The following is a 6,115-nucleotide window of genomic DNA, read 5'->3' as shown; positions in this document are numbered from 1 at the left end:
TCTGCGCAGGCTCACCGGGCGCGCGGGGCCGGGGGCGGGGCTGGGGCGAGGCCCCTTGCGGGCAGCGAGGCCAACTGCGCGCGCTTTTCCCGCTCGGCCTCCTGGTGAGCATGCGCAGGCGGCCTTCTTCCGCGATGGTACCGGCTTCCCAGGGTTTTTTCCCCCCGTTTTTCGCCCACGCACGTGGCCTGCCTGAGAAAAATCACCTCAGTGGACGGTGTGAGGAATTTGCATCTTCTTTGAGACGGAATGAATAGGCATTAGCTCCCTCAACGACTACACCTCCCAGGGTGCCCTGCGCAAGCGGGGAGCCATGCATTCGGGGACTCGTAGTCCCTTCGTCTGGGCCATGCCTGCCGGGACTTGTAGTCTCTCCGGACTCCGGTCGTCCGTCTTGTCCCCGCACCAAGGGTTGCTGGGACTTGTAGTTACAATGTCTCAGGTGGGCTGTGCGCCCCCAGCGGGTCCTGCCTGCTGCTGCGGCGGATCCTGCCCTGAGGTTCCGGAGCGCTTGGTGGCGTTTTCCCAGACATAAGTGGTCAGGGGTCCCCAGCGTCTGTCCGGAGGGGCCTGAGTGCACGCGCGCGGGAGTTAGCACGCACAGCAGTGACCATGGTCTTAGATATGTCCTACAGCTAACACATAATATAAATAAGTGATGGCGGCCGGGCACAGTGGCTCAAGCCAGTAATCCCAGCCCTCTGGGAGGCCGAGGTGGGCGGATCACCTGAGGTGGAGGTTCGAGACCAGCGTGGCCAACATGGCGAAACCCCCCTCTCTACTAAAAGTACAAAAATTATGCCTGGCCTGGTGGCGCGCACCTTGTAATCCCAACTACTCGGGAGGCTGAGGCAGGAGAATCGCTTGAGCCCGGGAGTCGGAGGTTGCCGTGAGCCGAGATCGCGCCCCTGCACTCCAGTCTGGCGACGGAGCGAGACTCTGTCTCTAAAAAAATAAAAAAGTGATGGCGTGAATGTGCGCACGTTATCGTTTATGTAGAATAAATGTGCATTTGTGGGTAATCATAGGAAAAAATTCCCAAACTATAGGGCAATTCCCAGAAATGTCATTTCTGGTTATCTCCCTCTGCTTATCTAGAATTACCTTGCCTTTCATTTTCCTCTTTATACTCCTGTTTTCTGAATTATTTGCAATGAGCAAGAATGCCTTTGATCTCCCAAGCACAGGGCAAGGGAGCTATTTTCACTGGGAAAAACAAAATGCTTTACCTTGAATTTCCTGCCCAGCTCCCTTTTGCCAATAATAAAAACAGGATTCGGTGCAGTCATGGGCTATGCGACCTTGGGCAACCTTACCGAGTTAGTCTCCTCTAGAATTAGGCTCGGAGGTTCCCCTGAGGCCGGTGGCTGGGTTACTTCGCAGTAAAAATGACTTACAAACACTCCAAGGAGGAGCCTTGACAGAATGGCAGCACTGGGACAGGTGTCGATCTGAAGATGGGACCTGTCCTTTTTCAACATGAAGATTGGCTCCAAAGAGATTAGAAAAATTGCCCAGCGAGGCCACAGGGCTGGAGAGAGGCACAAGCCGAGTTTGCAGTACAGAACACCTTGCTTAGAGTGTGGCGTCCACTCACATGGAGGGAAAGGGTGCGTGCGGGAGCTGCCACGGAATATTCCCTCCAGCAGTGGGGACAAAACATGTTCTAGGGAGACACGCCTTTTGTCTCCACCTCCACCTCAATCACAGCTGCATTCAAATATTAATACTTGCCCATGTAAGAATTCTTAGCATCCATGCCTGAATATCTGGCTCGAAAACAGACCAACTTAGGGTGATGTTGTTCGTGTTATTTCAGAACATCCCCAAGTCCATGTCTGGAGCTGCCTTTTCCCTATCCGCAGGCCTTGTGCAATGCTGGGCCCAGCGTCATGAACAGGTGTGAGTGGACGGGAGAAGGAACCTGTGGGCAAAGGTGAATCTATCTGTGACCATCCAACAAGCTACAGTGAGATTTGTTGAAGGCCACTGCTGACTAGGTCATGATCAGAAATGAAGCCAATCAAAACTATGATTGTGCCTATGCTGCAGTTGTCGATTGTTTTGTTTTGTTTTGTTTTGTTTGCATCAGGATCTTGCTCTGTCATCCAGGCTGGAGTGTGGTGGTGCAATCATAGTTCACTGCAGCCTCCACCTCTCGGGCTTAAGTGAGCTTCCCATCTGAGCCTCCGGAGTAGCCGCGACTACAGGCACGTACCACCATCATTGCCTAATTTTTTTGTTTTTTGTAGAGTTAGAGGTCTCAATACGTTGTCCAGGCTGAACTCCTGGACTCAAGCGATCCTCCTGTCTTAGCCTCCCAAAATGTTAGGGTTACAGGCATGAACTACTACACTTTTTTGTTTTTGATGGTTTTAATTTAGTTTTTATTTTGCTGCTCTGGAAGCTAAAACAGAGGAAGACACTGTTCAATATTGGCATATAGTTGATTCACTGTAATTTTTTAAAAATGAAGTAGCTAGTCATCAGCAAAGACTGCTGTCTATAGTGAAGGTTCACTTACTCACCAGTCGGTACAAGGATCCGATCTGGTCCCCTGGAGTTAATGAAGTTACAGTCACATTAGTGAGGGCGTTATAAGAGGAGCGGGAAGTGCGCTCTGGCCTGTGTGGCACCAGATATGGGGGCCACTTAACATGTGTGTGCACTAGGCCATTCGTAAAGGTCACAGAGGTCCTTTCGTCAACACCTCGAAACGCCCACGTCAAGAAAACCCTGAAACCTTCCGACGGTTCCTCTCTCTGAAAATGTCACCAGGGTGGAGAAAGAGAAATTATCCACGTTGCACTCAGTGGCCCAGGAAAAGCCTAGGAGGCCGAGTGGAATGCTGGAACGCTGAGCCTGGCTGCCCTTAAGTGCGAGGACTTGGAGTTTGCCCGGCCAGGGCTTAGAGTCTAAGCCTTCCCTTGGCAAGTTGCTGAGGCTCTCAAGCCTCGGCTTCCCACTCTGGGAACTGGTGTTCAGATCCCACAGCTCACAGGGATATTGGGAGGGGTCCATGGCATGGAGGTGACGAAGCGTTTAGTAGAGGGTCGGATCCCAGATGTGCTCATGTTACCACGGGCTGAGTGGCCACGAGCCGGGCACATTTCACTGTAATCCCTATTCTTTGTGAAGAACAGGAAGGTAAGAGTGGTTGAGTGATACACCTGGGGTCACACAGCCATAGTGGGGGTAGAGACGAGAGGAGGCAGGTGCTGAGATGTGGCAGCAAAGGTAGTGAAGGTGCAACCGCGTCCTTGTCAGCGAGGAAGGGGTGTCGTCTTGCTCCTGCGGCAACGTGGAAGACTTCACAAAGTTTGGGGCCAGAGTGGGTAGGATCAGATTTGTGTCTTGAAAAGTCCATCTGGCGGCCAGGCGCGGTGGCTCACACCTGTAATCCTAGCACTTTGGGAGGCCGAGGCGGGCAGATCACCTGAGGTCGGGAGTACGCAACCAGCCCAACCAACATGGTGACACCCCGTCTCTACTAAAAATACAAAATTATCTGGGTGTGGTGGCGCATGGCTGTCATCCCAGCTACTCGGGAGGCTAAGGCAGGAGAATCGCTTGAACCCGGGAGGTGGAGGTTGCGGTGAGCCAAGATCACACCACTACACTCCAGCCTGGGCAACAAGAGCGAGACTCTGTCTCAAAAAAAGAAAAGAAAAGCCCGTCTGGCTGGAGCACTGGAAAAGGAGTGCAGGGAGGGAATATATTATCCTGCATGAATTTGGGGAGCGCAGTGGAGAAGGCTGTGGCAGTCTCCAAGTGAGAGATGGAAAGAGAGGCTTGCTGCAGGGGGTTGCAGTGAGGACGGGATGAAGAGAAATGGGCAGATTGGAGAGGTTCCACAGGGTGAAGTCCACAGGACTTGCCCATGAGCCCAGTACTGGGGGCGGCCAAAGGAGAGGGGGTGCCCAGGTGCCATACTGGATGGTGGACGTACAGCTCCCGGAGGTGGGAGACCAGACATCATGGCCACCGCGCATGGTCGTGGGGACTGTCCCTGAAAACACGTCTTTGCAATCGTTCCTCGGGGGGCGCTCCTTCTGTAATTCGTCCTCCACTCTCCCCATCCCCCCACCCCACTTTGCCACTTCATGCAGGGGCACTGTAAGGGTTTGAAGGTCTCACTGGAAGAGGTCAGCTTTGGGGTGAACTAGAGCCCTGAAAGGAAACCCCATTGGGAAACATGATGATCCAGGGGTGACAGGAGGGGGTGGCCATCAGCACCACTCAGCCCCACCTGGCATGGATCCCACCTGCTCCAGGGACAGGCCAAACACTCTGGGCTGTCGAGAGAGACCAGGATCCTACCCAGTCACTGCTGTGTGGATACGGTGCCCTCTGAAACTGGGGAAACAACCTAAGCTTCCTGTACCTTCCTCCCTTGTAAAGTGGGTCAGCAAGGCTCAAATATGGGGGCCACTTACATGTGTGTGCGCTAGGCCATTTTTAAAGGTCACAGAGGCCCTTACTATCTGCGTAGTAATATGCATTTGAGAGAGAGAGAGAGAGAGAGAGACTGGCCTTGCCTTGGCCTAGCATTTTGACTGATTTGTTTTGTCCAGACAAACATACGGCCAAGCAGTCTTCATGGTCGGTTCTCAATCTGGGCTGATATGAGACCCTCTGAAAACACCCAAGCCTACCCCTCCAGGGCTGGGGCCAGGTTCACCGGCTCCAGAAACCCCCGGGAGTCCACCACACAGACTCCCTCATCTCTGTCTCTGACTCTGTCTCTCTGATTCTCTCTCCACCCCGCCCTTCCCATCTTTGGGCTTGGTTTTTCCCCATTTTTTTTTTTAGGCGGAGTCTCGCTGTGTCACCCAGGCTGGAGTGCAATGGCGTGATCTCGGCTCACTGCCACCTCCGCCTCCCGGGTTCAAGTGATTCTCCTTCCTCAGCCTCCCGAGTTGCTGGGATTACAGGCGCCTGCCGCCAAGCCTGGCTATCATTTTTGTATTTTTTTAGTAGAGACGGGGTTTCACCACATTGGCCAGGCTGGTCTCAAACTCCTGGGCTCAAGTGATTCTCCCACCTCGGCATCCCAAAGTGCCGGGATAATAGGCGTGAACCACCTCGCCTGGCTGGTTTTTCTCCATTCTTGAGCAGGATCTCGCGAAGGGGTCCCAGCAACTACCAACAGGTTTTTCCAGTTCAGCCATCCCCTGGGAGAGGGAGGACCTCTTTCCTCAATCATTCCAGCAAGACTCCCGGGGCGACGCTTACTGGCCAGCCTGTGTACCTGGCAATGACCGTCACTCCGAGTGGCCAGTCCTGAGACACGTCCGGGGGAAGGGTCAGCCTGGTCCAGCCTCGTGGAGGGCAGGTGGGGAGGGCTGGTCTCCCAGAGAAAACCCAGCAGCTGCCAGGGAGAAGAGCTGGGTGTGTGCAAGCAGAAACAGCACCGGTCGCCAGCGGGGTCCCCCAGGGCTCTCCTCCTGCCCGCGTGAATGCTGACGTCAGCACCGACGTTCTGTCGGGCGGCAGCTCTGTCCTCCTGTCTGAGAATGGGAGCAGCTGTTGATGCAAACTCCCCAGGAGAGGCTGCGTATGGTGCAATTAATCCAGGTCGCCCAAGCCAGACAGCTGATTAGGATCTCAACAGGGGCTGCTGGGCGTTCGAGTCCTTATTAATGAGAAGTTGCTGCTATGGAGCAGGTGGGGGAAACAGGTGTACAAATCCATGCAATCAGTAAAAACCCATAAAAAATCCAGTGGCAGTGACAGTAGCCCAGAGTGCCAGGGAGCCCTTGCTTTTCCAACTCGCTGTCTTCCAGGCTCTGTCGGTGGTCGGCGTGGCCCGTGGAAATCAACGAGAACGTGCCCGCCAGAAAACACGAAGAAAACCCAGGAAATTAGCAAGGGAAGAAGAAAAGAGGATAGCTTGACCACCTCTCAGAGAAAGCAGGGGGACTCTGAGATCATGCAACAAAACAGAAGACAGCTAATGAGAAATCTATGCAGACAAGAGAAAAGTGATAACTGGCTATTTGGAAAACCTAGGCGCTCCTGCCGGCTGGGTGTATCATAAGCCCTAAGAGGAAGATTTTGTAGAGTGAACAGTCATTACACATAACTTATCCTTTAAGAAGATTTTAAACTTTAC

The 6,115-nt window shown here is 53.5% G+C and overlaps 1 pseudogene; it reads left to right on the top strand.

Annotated features, from left to right (window-relative positions):
* The first annotated feature begins 5,658 nt into the window (after nucleotides 1–5,658).
* On the top strand, nucleotides 5,659–6,115 carry LOC139359768 (small EDRK-rich factor 1 pseudogene; annotated as a pseudogene).

This window comes from Macaca nemestrina, chromosome 18, assembly GCF_043159975.1.
Source record: "Macaca nemestrina isolate mMacNem1 chromosome 18, mMacNem.hap1, whole genome shotgun sequence".
In the NCBI taxonomy this organism is placed as follows: Eukaryota; Metazoa; Chordata; class Mammalia; order Primates; family Cercopithecidae; genus Macaca; species Macaca nemestrina.
This window is presented reverse-complemented; position numbering and strand designations above follow the sequence as displayed.